At 37.1% G+C, this 13,744-nt stretch overlaps 1 protein-coding gene and 2 long non-coding RNA genes across 4 annotated transcripts in view; 2 read left to right on the forward strand and 1 right to left on the reverse strand.

Annotated features, from left to right (window-relative positions):
- Positions 1–5,876, reverse strand: part of LOC113091585 (collagen alpha-2(VIII) chain-like) — a 48,722-nt gene extending 42,846 nt beyond the window's left edge. Inside the window, exon 1 of one of the 2 annotated variants that reach the window (XM_026257154.1) lies at positions 4,941–5,876. The gene's annotated coding sequence lies outside the window, so the exon portion shown is untranslated. Of the gene's footprint in view, positions 1–4,935 lie in introns of both variants that reach the window. The other variant, XM_026257153.1, reaches the window with a different exon arrangement.
- A 4,736-nt stretch (positions 5,877–10,612) lies between these two features.
- LOC113091607 (uncharacterized) lies at positions 10,613–12,183 on the forward strand. The gene is made up of 3 exons (XR_003287405.1): positions 10,613–10,796; positions 12,011–12,043; positions 12,126–12,183. It is a non-coding gene; the product is annotated as an uncharacterized LOC113091607 (long non-coding RNA).
- Positions 12,178–12,655, forward strand: LOC113091606 (uncharacterized). Its single transcript, XR_003287404.1, has 3 exons — positions 12,178–12,195; positions 12,327–12,425; positions 12,579–12,655. It is a non-coding gene; the product is annotated as an uncharacterized LOC113091606 (long non-coding RNA).
- Positions 12,656–13,744: the final 1,089 nt, after the last annotated feature.

Here is a 13,744-nt window from a genome sequence, read left to right on the forward strand (position 1 = left end):
CGGTGCTGCATTCATCAGACTTAAATTAAAGCTGTTAATTTCCGCAAGCATGTGTTCAATTGTGTCCTATTGAGAATAACAAAACCGACACATCTGTTCTGGGCAGTGCACCTTTCTACTCTATCAATCAAGCAGTTGACGTCTTCACACCTAAGCACCCACAGAATAAACCCATTGGCCTTCACAGATAACCTCCCCTTTCCTGGATTTGTTTGCACCTCTTTTCCTGTCCAGACCAATTCACGCACAACCCACTGGAACGAAGCCTTATGCAACAGGATGTTTGATTGAGCCACCGGCGGCATTTTTCTAAGGTCTGAGATGTTCACACACTCCCTCACAAAGGCACGCACCCTCATTGAATCGGCGACGCAGGCTAAGCACTTTGCTGATTGCAGAGGAGGCTTATGCCAAAGTGCTGTTTCCAACAGCTTTGAGGGTAATTCCTCATTTGCTGTTTTTCTTTTGTCCATCATACCTTAACTGGAGAACAGGCAGAAGGAACGAGCCTGCAGTGCCCCATCACACAGACTTTGAAGAAAAGCACAATTTCTCAAAGGAATGCACCGCTTGCCTTATAGCACCACTGAACAGCTATATTTTTCCGCTCTCTTGGTTAATGAAAAACATTTAGAAACAAATGGTAATGGTGAGAGATGGGGGCGTGAGTTCCTGGAACATAACACAGTTAAGCATATGCTTTTCCTGGAGCATGAGTGGTATTCTCCTTCATTTCCTGTTTAAAGTGAACACCAAAAAAAAAAAAAAGGAGGTATGAAGACTACAACACAATTTATGAGAAGAACCATTCTGCCAACATGAATGGGTTCAAAATAACACAGTATGACATGGCCAACAAAGCGGGAAAAATATAAATGAAATGTTTACACTTTTCAATAAGGTTCAAATCAATAACAGTAATAATGCATTCGATATCATGAACTGAATGTACTGCTGTTCATAATACATTAATGTTAATATATACAGCGCAAAATATCCTAATAATGATTTCCAGTAAAAAAATCCCAAGTGTCAAAATAAATTGACATATAACCCCCCCCCCCCCCCCAAAAATCAAAATTTTGTCATCATTTACTTACCTTCACGATGTTCTAAAAAGTTATGACTTTCTTCTGTAGAACACAAAATAAAATATTTTGAAAAATTGTTGGTAACCAAACTGTTTTGATTTTACCATTAACTGGACATTTCTCAACATATCTGTTAATGTTTTATCGAATAAAGAAAATCAATCACGTTTGGAATGACATTAATCAATTCTGAATACAAAACAATAATTTTTGCAGATAAATATCTCTTTAATATTTCATGCAGTGTCAAGTCAAGTAAATTAAGCTTGATTTAAGAATTTTTATATAAATTAAAACCCTGAAAAATGTAACTTATTAAAATTCTTTTTTTTTTTTTTTGCAGTGTACTACTTACGATGTAAAAAATTTATTAGTATATGTAAAAAATTACATTACCCAATATTTATACATGCTCTGAACAAATATTGTAAATTATACATTTATTTATTTATTCAAACACAGTAAATAACCTTATTGTAAAGTGTTACCAATTAATTATTGAGGTATAATAAACAAATATAAATCAATAATTGCAATATTTTAAATGCTGTACTATTTACATTGTAAGAAAAAAGGGTTTTTGTCATCTAAAATTTTCAGAGCACCAGTGGCCGGACTGTGAACCTGTGTGTTTCCCGTGTTCCCATGTAACAAGGGTTTGTGGTTGCACAGTCAAGGTTAGCAACTCTGCCCTCTAGTGGCACCCTTAAAAAAAAAAAAAAACGTGGATTACTGGTCTTCTCACCAGAAAAGGAACACATTTCTCGGGTTGGCATATAAGCGTCAACAGGTTTATGAATAATGTAAAAAAAAAAAGATATAATATTACAAATAAAAAAAAAATTGTTGGTGTGTCCAACAATGACACATGCTTCTCAGTCTGCATTGGTCCAGATTCTCTGACTATAGTCTCTCCCACTGATTAATCATGTGCAATGGATTTCGTATCATTTTCCTCCATTGCACAGTAAAACGAATAAAAACTGAAATGGGAATTTAATCTGGAGTGAGACATTACAAGCTGAATAAAAAGAGACACCTATAATGGTTTGGATACAAGCTTTTTTTCTTTTTATTTCTCAGATATGGCTTCTCCAGTGCATCCATATTTACAGCATTGCCTCGCCATTACAGCCTTACACTACCAAAGTATTTTGGCAAAAGTTAAAATAGTACAGTGCCAAGTTTTATTTCATTGTAATAAGTTCATTGTAAAAAAATATATATATATATTATATGAAAAACATAAAATGCATTAAAATGTACACTTGCTACGTGTACTGCGTTAATACTGAGACTTGTTAAAGCACTTGCATATCTTTGCTCTCTTGTTGATTTTGATTGCGTCCATTGTCCTCATTTGTAAGTCGTTTAGGATAAAAGTGTCTGTTAAATGACTAAATGTAAATGAAAATGAGAAATGTTGCCTTAGAAACTAACTGAATTAAATATTTAAGTTGAAGTACTAATTATCGTCAGAAGATCTAAAGCAGAAATAGAAATAAATTGAAATTAAACAAAAACAAACACAAAACAAATATAAATGACTAAAGCACATCAAGTTAATACATTTAAACTAAAAAAAGAAAAGCTAGAAAAAATTCTAAATATGAATAAGTACTATAATAGTATATTAATAATGATAAAATAACACGGTTCCACTTGTTTTGGACCCTATTGACCTTCAGTGCATTGAAAAAAAAACAGCTGAAGCATTCTTCAAAATATCTTCTTTTCTGTTCCACAGAATAAAGAAAAATATCAAGTTTTGGAACAACAAGAGGATGAGTAAATGATAGAACTTTTTTTGTGAGTGAATTATTTGTAATGATAATTTTACTCCGGCTCTGGAAGGGATTTCCCAAATGCTACGCACAGCTCAGGTGGCTGGTTGAAAAATTTCTATGGTCCAGTGTATAAAAAAAGTCAGATATCTAATTGAAATATAAACTGCTAATGCATAGAAATAGCTTTCACCTAGATCTCCTTGGATTTAACTGACATGTGCATGTAGGGAGAAGGGTCAAAATATGTGTGAGAAGAAGTGGGGTGTTTGGTGGATTGAAGCTATCGCTGTAATTGCAGTCGGAAAGGTGGGACAGTGTCTGCTGCATCTCCTGATAACAGGACCAGAAGAGACACATTCATCATAAAATCACATCATACTTCCCAGCTGACTTTCCCATCCTCTGAACTAACCACAGCCAGCATCCCTTCTAGAAGCTTTGGACTATTTCCAGAAGGAGGAATCAGAAGTGTTTGAGGGTGATGGGCCCTCTGTCTGTGGAGTGTCTCAGACACTTTTTCTCTAAACTCTCTTTTCCACTCAGGGGTTCAAAATCATGTCAGAGGCTTGTGCAATTCGGGAGCACTAGCGGCACTGACGCACAGGTTCGCAGTCAGACCTCAACCGCTTCTCCTCCTGAAAGCCATCATGTTGAGGCGCCAAATGTTTTTAGAGGAGAGCATGTCGTCTTTTCCAGACTGGGTCTGTTTCAGTTCTGTAGAAGCTAGGCCCTGCTACTCAGACGAGAAAAAAAAGTATTATTGAATACTATTCCCCAGTGCTCTGGGTTGAAGAATGTATTATGAAAGCACATTCCCTTCTCTCTCACAGTCCTCTCTCGCTCTCTGTCTGAAATTAAGACAGCAGCAAGGAGCTCATGCCATGTGCAGTATTGATTATGTGAGGAAAAGTTGAGACATTACAAAGAAGCTCTTTTAGACCTTCTTTGACATATTATGACAAAACATCATGTACAAAGCTTGCTGAGGTGAGAAGCTACTGCTGACAAAGATGCATCAAAAGTTGAAAACAAAAACACTACATATTTCCATTCAAGTCAACAGGAAATTACTTTTGCAACATAATCGGACATTTCGTATATTTTTTAATTATTCAAAGAGGAAAAATAAAGTATGGCAAGATTTTAGCCACCAAAAATGGATTTGCTTGTAATAAATGGGCATTACATATGAAAACAAATGTAAAAAAAAAAAAAGCAGAGGGGAGAGGCTGAAAAATAGGTATTTGTGACATCAGCATTGTAGGCAGATTTTTTTTTTTATACCATTTTTTCTTGGTATTGTAACCTCTGAAGTGAACTACACCTGACAGGTCAAGACACAACACTTCCATAATAATAATAATAATCACAATAAATAGGGTTCATGTTCAATTTTAAAGATCTGATTTAATGTGATTAAACCTCTGAAATTTCTGACACTTTCAGGACAACAGCAATAATAATAATAATATGTGGAGTATGTCTGACAGGTCCAAATTAAATACTTTCAAAAGCTGAGAAGTAGGCATGGACTTCAGGACACGGTGGGTGGAGCTAAATTTAAGTGAGTGGCACTGCTGCACAACAAAGTGCAGACCAAACAGTCCCAGGTGTCAGTGAAAGCGAGACTACTGCAGTTATATAACTCTTTCCCTCTCCAACTCCAATAAGCTGGGAGACCTACCACACGAACTATAGAGCAACAAGCACCCACAAACACACTCTAAAACCAGCATCCGCATAAATGCAGTGGTAGCCAGGTGGCTCTGTTTAGAAAAATGCACCACATATTTTGCAGAGATTAATGGGGGCAGAGCACTAAAACATTCTGTTAATCTGCCTTGTGTGTAGCAGTGCGCTGAGAATTATGTTGGTCTCATGATTGAGATGTGAACCCAACTGTTTTTCCTCCCTCTCTCACTCTCTCTCTCTCTCTCTCTCTCTGTCTTGCATTTGGATTCAATTGCTGTGAAGCAGGATATGAAAAACATTTTCAGAGATGACATATGCCTGCACCCAGAGGGGAAGGAAAAGGAAAGATTCAGATATAACCTTACCTTACCCTTCTGCTTCACCTCGATTACTCAGGCAGGTAACTTCTGCAGGTCAGGTGGCTTCTTTTCTGCGTCCCTTCTTCAGACAGTCATCTCTGGAGAAATAACTTGAGAAGATGTGATGGGATCCCAGCAGACAGGGAAGTCTCGGGAATGTCTTGGCACTCGGTCGCAGTCAAATATTGTTTACATACGCGAAGAAAGAACGAGTACAACTCTAGAGAAAGTTCAGCTTCTCAATGGCAGGTGCCAGTCTGCTTCTTATACTTATTTCTGTCTCGGGGTGAAAATTAAGTCCATGTGCTTGTCGCAGTACAGGAAAAAAAAAAGTCCTTGTGGTGCTGTCTCCAGCCTTGATACAAGTAGATTTCAGACGCACCTTCTGAATCTCTGTGCACTCTCACAGGGTGGAAAGTAGGAGGGAGAGAGAAACAAAAAGAGAGAGGGAGAGAGAGAATGTGAGAGGCAGGGTGCTCAACTTCACGAGGCAGTGGCTCTCCTGTCTCCAGGCAAGGAGAGGACCTCCTTTCAGGGCTTTTAACTGGAGGAAAAGCACCTGGAATCTCCCAGTCTCTTTTCTTGCATGTATTTTTTTCCAAACAGAGAGAGTGGATTGTTTCTCTGGTTCCCTCCGTACAAAAGGCAAGTGTCTGTGGCCGGGCAGAATAAGGAAACAGTATAGAGGATGGGGTGGGGTAGGTGGAGCAATGGGGATGGAATTGCACCCCTCCTCTTTCCCCGGTAACCATTTAAGCCCTTGTTTTCCCACCTCCAACATAAGCATCTACAAACAAATGCTCGCAGTCATACAAACACACAAATCTTTCCCAGGAAGCACCTTATGGAAAATTCAGACTGTCCTGGCGCGGCTCACAGTGCATTGATTTCACCTCAGCGAAAGCATTCTTTCATAAAGTGGCTCAAATTTGCTGTCGCGAACATTCCAGCACAAGATTCTAAGCACATATGCAGCAGTAAGTACAGTGGAAGTCTGTTTTTGTCTGATCTTGCCAGACTCTCAGCCAATTAAACCAATCAGTTTTATGAGATGAGATTAAATGTCTTGGCTGAATGATCTAGACTGTGAACCACTTAGCAACAGCTCTCAAGTGGAACCTTTCCTGGATGAATTGCAAAGATAATATGTACAAATACTTAATTCAGAATGTGTAAAGCAGCGTTTTGAGGATACAATCGGAGATATGCATTAGCACAGTTAATGACCCCTATTACCCGATTCGAATTCTCCAGGAATAAAATCCCTTCATTATCTTGCATAATTATGTGAAGAGTGTGCAAGAACAGGCAATGTTACAGAATTTCTTATCTAGTCCTAAATTAACAATCATCGCTGTGCTCTGATCCTCATCTGATATGTCTTTCTAACAACAATGAGCTCATTCAGTTCCAATTAGCCACTGTGCAACAATAGACAATAAAGTAGATAAATTTAAACACCAACATTATCATAATATCCAATCATAAAACCCAAAATTTGATTGAGCGCAAAATGAAGAATTGAGGATTTGAAGCCTCGGGAAAGGTCTGATATGGCTTTGGATCATGCCAGAGGAGACGGAGCAACAAGTGGAGCATTGTGCTCAGAAGGAGCTACTGCTAAGTCTGGCCACTGGATACCTTCCATCCATGCAGCCCCTGACATGGCTGGATATTAGGTACGTTATCAGATGCTAATCTGAGTTTGTGTGTCTCGTAAGTAATGGAACAGACAATAAACAGGCACGCGGCTAATTACAGACCTGTTTACGTACGCCGCGCACATATGGCAAGCTTTGAAATTTGGACCCAAAGTTCAAGAAAATACATTTGTGTTTGTGAAATTGGGTCGTGACAGAACGTGATAGTAAAGGAAAGTTCATACTGCAGAAATCGATGCTGACCAACACTGACAATCATCAGATTACTGTATGTTACTTCCCAGACATTCACTGACCTGAAAACAATACGTTTTATATAACGTTTTTTGCCATGAAAACATCTAAAATCATAAAACGATAATAAAAATGAGAAAAACAATTTTAGAGCTCGAATAGTACACACATTTTAATGGAACAATAATGGGAATGCTATAATGTTACAAACTTCTCAACCTTCCTTTTAAATCATCCAGAAATTGGCCCTATTTGCTTTCATTGTCAGCACCTCGCCATAACCTCAACTTTCCTTCTCCCTCCCTCTTTTTTTGTGCCAATCAAAATTATGGCAAAAAAATGGTCAACTCGTACTAAACCCAAATATTCCTTCAAGAGTTGATTCACCCCTCTCGTGTGTATTCAAACCTTTACTACTGCTGGAAAAATATAACCTGTTGTGTTCTTGAACGATGTTGTTGGCTACCTTTGCGTATGCGTGATTAATAGTAGTGAGGCGAGACTAAGCTCTTAGTTTTCATGACCAGGTGAACTGTTTCCTATGAGGACAAGCATATTTTTGTAATGACCACTCTCCTCAGTGGGTTGGGGGCTTTGAAGACCATCATTAGCCACAAACTTTAATAGCAATGGCTTTTTGTGTTCTTTGCTGGTTCGTTTGATCTATCCAAGCAATTTTCTCAATGAGAGTCACTCGAAGATTATCAGATATTGAAATGAGTATGAATAGTGCTTTGCAAAGGGAAACAGACCTTGGTTTTGGTCCCAAACATAATAATCTTTCTAATCTTAGCTGCTTATCATGCCATTAACCAATGTAAATACTCAAAGATGCCTTAATGAACCACTTCAGGTCTTGATTTCCATCACTTCAATGTGCACAGAAATGTCTGGACTCTTACTATGGCAGATGAAGGACTTATACAGCTACTCAGTGTCACCGTTAAAGGGAAAGTTGCTTCAAAAATGAAAACGAAATATATTTTTAATGTTTCAACTGTTTTTGTCTATATATCACTTGGCTAACGGCATCCAAGACTCCATATTTGATCTATTCATAAAAGATGCCAAATAAGATTTTGATATGGAGAAAAAGGTTAGGATCATGTATTTCAGTAGTATGACAGAACACTGTGTGTGTGTGTGTGTGTGTGTGTATGTATTACTCCTGCATGTTATTTGCTTTTGGGTTTTCACAGAACTTTTCGGACCCAGAAACAGTTATGCTTAACGCCAGACTAAGGGGCCCCCAAAAGACTTAAAATTATTTTAAATAAGAAAAAACAAGTATTAGAACAATCCAAAACAAATAAAAATCTAAACATTACCAAGAAAAATATAATTTCATTAATATCATTTTGATTCACTCTAACAACTGTTGACCAGTTTTGATTCTTTGAAAAGCCAGGACTCCAAATGTCTTAAAAAAACCCTCTTTATACAGTATGTGAAGTATCCTACATATAAATGTGATTTCGAATATTGGCCTTAAATTCAAGGCTGAGAACCACTCAACCACTGTTTCAGTAGAATAATAGATTTGTCTAGAAAACTTTAAGGAAAAAAAAAGTTGAATCAACAACTGTCATAATATTGGGCCATTAGTCATATGACATCATCAGTGACAACAAATGTGAAATCTTACTTGCATTGAAGAAGCCCTTTCAGTCTTTGCAGACTTTATGGAGGAACAGATGAGTTTTTCCGGGCGTCTTCTTGTGATGTCATCAATAGAATCCTGTATGCGCCTGTTGTAGGCTGCCATTCAGACCCAGGTGTCAGGGTATTTGTTTTACACATCTCAGTGAAGTGATTTGGGGAGCAGGAGAAGGGGCGGCCTGCCACTGGAGCTCATTCACAAACCAACTGACCTCACCACCTCCACTCTGACTTTACAAGGTGAAATCAACCCATGGAAACTCTTCTGGTAATAAGAGTACCCCCCTCTTTCACCCTGTTAAGTTCCTTGAGCAAAGTATATATAAAATAAACAGCCATCACAAATCTGAATGCCACGACATTGCATCAGAAAAGCTGTTTTGCTTTACACGTCTGCCAGGGGCTAAAAGTAAGCTTTGACACCTGTGACAGTTGACACCCCACCCAAGGCTCCAGTTTGTTGAATCAGAGCTCATGTGAAGGCCTGTGTGTGTTTAACTGAAGGCTCCACTGTGTCCTTGTATGTTAATATGTTTTGGGTGGAAACAAGCACTTTCACAGCCCATTACCTCTCAGCAGAGCTATTAGAAGAGAAGAACCAGAGGAAAAGGCAGACACCACTACACCACTAGAGGTGCTAGTCAACCACTGAACTCCAAACAGGTATCAGGGGAATCGAAAGCAAGATGGAAAGTTCTTAGTTCAATTGAATTGAATTGAAAGTTCTTAGTCATTTAAATTTACACAAAAATGTGATTTGTTGGCTTTGGAATATAATCACTTACCAAAAAAAAAAAAAAAAAAAAAAGATGCAACCCACCATTAAATATGTTGCCACTATATGCCAAGATGGCCATTTTGTGAACAAACAAATACATTTACAGCAAAATTTTGTCTGAAATGAATATTCTTATTCAGCAAGGGTGCATTAAATTGATCAAAGGTGACATTTGACGTTACAAAAGGTTTCTACATCAAATAAATGCTGTTCTTTTGTAACATTCTTTTCAAAAAATGTATCACGGTTTTCACAAAGATATTAAGCAGCACAACAGTTCTCAACATTGAAAATAATAAATGTTTCTGATGTAGCAAATCAGCATATTAGTGTCACGCTGTCTAGTCTCTGTTTCCCTGGGTGTCCACTAGTGGGCCCACTTCCCCTTAGGCACTTCACCGTAGGCACTAGAATTCCTCTAGTCTGGTCCTGTCTTCACAGTAATTGCACTCCTGTTAATTGCACCAGGTGCAGGCACTCTATTGTCATTAGTCTCCCTATATATTCCAGTCTTTTCCTGTTGTTTGTATGGAGTCCTTACCCTTTGTGTTACCAGCTTTCTCGTATTCCGAGTTTCTCATTAGTCTTCTCATCCTTCGAGTTCCCGTTCCTTTCTTTTCCAGTTCCCTCCTTTGTTTGCTTTGTTTTGTTTTGGACTGATTGTTTGGTTTTGACCCTGGCTTGTTTCGACCACGATTTGGATTATCCTAATAAATACATCTGCAAATGGATCTACTCTCTCCTTGTTTCTCTCTGGTACACGAACGTCACAATTAGAATGATTTCTGTCTTCAGATCTTTTGACACTGAAGACTGGAGTAATGACTAATTAAAATTCATAGGAACAAAAAATATATTTAAAAATAGAAAATATTTATATTAAACTGTAATAACATTTCTTCTTCTTCTTATTATTATTATTGTAAATTAACCCAGAATCTCTTGTCTTCTCCATGGGTATATCACAATAAGCCCCTGGCACTTGGCTTAGTTTCAATGTGACAAATTATTCGGGTGATGGAGCCCAAACTTGTCTCCTGTAACCTTAAAGTGGAATGCCTGGCATCTGGTAGCTTGTGGTGCTGGGGAGGTAAGCACTGGCCAGCCACTGAAACTGATATAAAGTTCTCCAAGAAATTTCTTTGTGTAGGTTTAGTGAGACTGCCAGGGCTCAGGCTGGCAAAGTAGAATAGAAGAATGATGCTCTGCCTGACCCATCTTGTACCTCAGTCATATTTCCGAAAGGTAATTATTTTACAGTACATTGATAAAAGGAGCACTAAAGAGGTTGAGAGATTTGGAGGAGAGAAGCAACACTGTCTTTTTTTCTGCACTGTAAAAAATGTCTGTAAATTTACAGCATATTAACAGCGTAAATATACAGTACTGAACTGTTTTCTAAAATTACGGTGTCTTACCGTAAATGCACACGTGATCGGTGGGAGAGGGGGAACCAAAGGCTAGCTGACGCATGGAGGAGCATGGTTTCAGTCAAAGTTTTATGGATTTCATCTCAAGTTGAGGCTCATTTACAGGTAAGCAGATCAAAGTCTGAATACATTTTTATCTTAAACTGCAGCGTTTTTTTTTATGTGGGCACAATATTTGAATTTACCTTTGACAAATCTTGCCAAGACGGTGAACTAGCATGTATGCAATTTTTACAAATTTCTCCTGAAAGTTAAGTGTGTATGAGTGTGTTTGTGAAGGATTTGCATCGTTTTTTTTTTTCCTGGTGTAAAATCCTGTAAATGTTAAACTTGTAAATAGTTAAATATAAAATACTTGCGTTCGCTGATTATTTAATTGGATATGAATTGAACATATTTGGCAACTATAGAAGATGAGCACGTGATCGGTGGGGGAGGGGAGCAACGGTTAGCGTCTGATACCAGAGAAAAGTCTCTGTGAATAAAACGGATATTATCTCAAATATAATCTCGATTACAGATTGCAGATAACGAGGATACGAAGTAAGTGTGTTTTCCTGATTTTCTGAAACACTTATTTGCACAATTATATTTACATTTTGCATTGGCGCCAACCCAGTGTAGTTTAAAATGGAGGATTTGTTTTATTTGCATTAATGTTGCTAAGTTAGGTGCGTATAAAGTTGGTAACTTATATATTATCCTTATATATTGGGAAATCGAAAATAGGCCTGTAAACTTAATTTTACTTAGGAAGCATAAACTCATCGCCTTTTGCATGAGCACTTGACTGGATAAGTTAGATGGAAAGAGTAGCGTTAACGTTATGGTGAGAAACGTTTGTTTTTTTCGGAGTGACACATTAGTCTTTCAATATAAGTCGTATCTAAAACTAGTTAGAGTGTAATCTAAATATATTCGAACTTATTATTAATAAAGTGGGCTTTGTATGTGAGCACATTTTAATTTTAATTTTGCACTGGATTTATTGGCACAAATCTCTATATCACAGAGGAAACGTTAACGTTACTTCATTCACTTACATTCTAACTTGTTCCTCAGCCTCAAATACAGTTTTGTGTGTGTGTGAGAGTGTGTGTGTGTGAGAGAGAGAGTGTGTGTGTGTGTGTGAGAGAGAGAGTGTGTGTGTGTGTGTGTGTGTGTGAGAGAGAGAGAGTTAGAGAGAGAGGAAGAGGAGAGAGCAGTAGACAGAATATTTTTAAGTGTTTTTAATGAAAAGTTGGAGGATGTCCCAGGATGAGAACAAAGATATGGTACACCTGCTTGTCAAGATTCTAACGTTAATGTCCCACTTCCAGGAACATGAAGATGGACTGGTTTCACATGCAGATGTAAGTATTTAATTTTCTTCTTTCCACTTCACCACATTATATTATGTAATATTATTATTTGTGTATTGTGTGTTCTCTACAGGTTGCAGCATCTGCATCTGAGGTTGAGAAGACACTCAATCTACCTGCCAATCCTCATCTGATTTTGCTGGGTTAGTGTGTCATTGCACATGATGAAGAAGAAACATTTACTGATGGCTGAGATCTAAGATTGTTAACATTGTTGTTGTGCACAATTGTTAAAATTGCTTCTTTTTTTTCTTTTTTTTTTGTGAGTGTCCAGTCAACATTTTTGACTGCAGTTGCAAGTGTTTGCTGTGCAGTACATCTTCAACCTGCAGTATCAAGAGGCGGCTTGTTGCACGTTAGAGTTTTTTCAAAGGTAAGTGTTTTCCTTTTTGCGTATGTTTTAATCACTCTCTTAGAATCTGTGGTAACACTTTATAATAAGTATACAGTAGTAAAGTAATAAATTATTTGCAAACTAGTTACCTCAACCTTTCTCCTGTGTTCTACTTGTGTTCTTCCATTTCAGTTTTTTCAGTTCATCATCTGAAACACTGTCAAATTTGGTTTTATTCGCATGCCAGACACGGAGAAAATAGGAGAAAGGCATGTAGATCCACATTAAATCCAAACGAGTCAGAATATATATATAGATCATTTGCAAATGATTTATAAGTGCTTTATTACTTTATACTTATTATAAAGTTTTACAAAATTAATCTAAATTCTAAACCAAATTAATTAATCAGAATTTTGAAAAATGGTTATTATACACTTCGGTAATGTGTAATGCAACTTTCCTTAGATGATTCTATGGAATAAACCCAGAAAGAGGCTCAAAGACCTGCCGAGGCAAGGAAGTCTCCAGGAAGACGGGGAAGGTGGTGAATAAGAAGTCCACTACAGTCAATCCAAAGGTTGCCACTCTACAAAAAAATCGAATGGACTTCAAATGGGACTTCATCTAGGCAAGTGAAGTTACACATACATTTTCATTAAATACAGTTCTTAATACAACTGATTTCACAGTTTACACACACTGTGAATATTTCTCACATTTAAACTTGTTTAACAAAAAAAAAAAATCAACATTTAAAAGTAGTCAGTTGAAAAAGACTGGTGTGACTCATTTTGGTTACTAACGTTGCGTCCCTGTAGTTTGCATTACATAAAATAAAATAATTTACAGCAAAGAAACGGTTTTATAAATAAAATCCACAAACCTATATTTGACCCAAAAAAAATCGTCAGTGGCACTGAGAACTACCCTGAAGAGGATACAGTCCGCACTCATTACAACCCCTATGTTGTTGCGACTGTTCAGTCCCAGGTTACACAAAAACTATCCAAACACACAAAAAAATTCGAGGTTGAAATAATATAATGATTTTATTAAAACCATGATTTTTTTTATTTTTTATTTTTTTTTGAGTACATGCACACTATTAATCAGTTTAGTTGGTCCACTAATGTTGCTCAAAGTCTGCTTAATATTTAACTTAACACTCATGAAGAAATTAAGTAAATATGTTTTATGATTTTTTTTGTTTTGTTTTAACTTTTTCAAATTACATCTTAATGGTTAAAATACATTTTAGAAATACGTTTTATTCTCAAATTCCATTTTTATTCCTGTTACAATTGAAACATGGAATAACAATTGTGTAATTATTCCTTAAACATCATTTTTAATGA

Source organism: Carassius auratus, unplaced genomic scaffold (genome assembly GCF_003368295.1).
Source record: "Carassius auratus strain Wakin unplaced genomic scaffold, ASM336829v1 scaf_tig00214237, whole genome shotgun sequence".
Taxonomy (NCBI): Eukaryota; Metazoa; Chordata; class Actinopteri; order Cypriniformes; family Cyprinidae; genus Carassius; species Carassius auratus.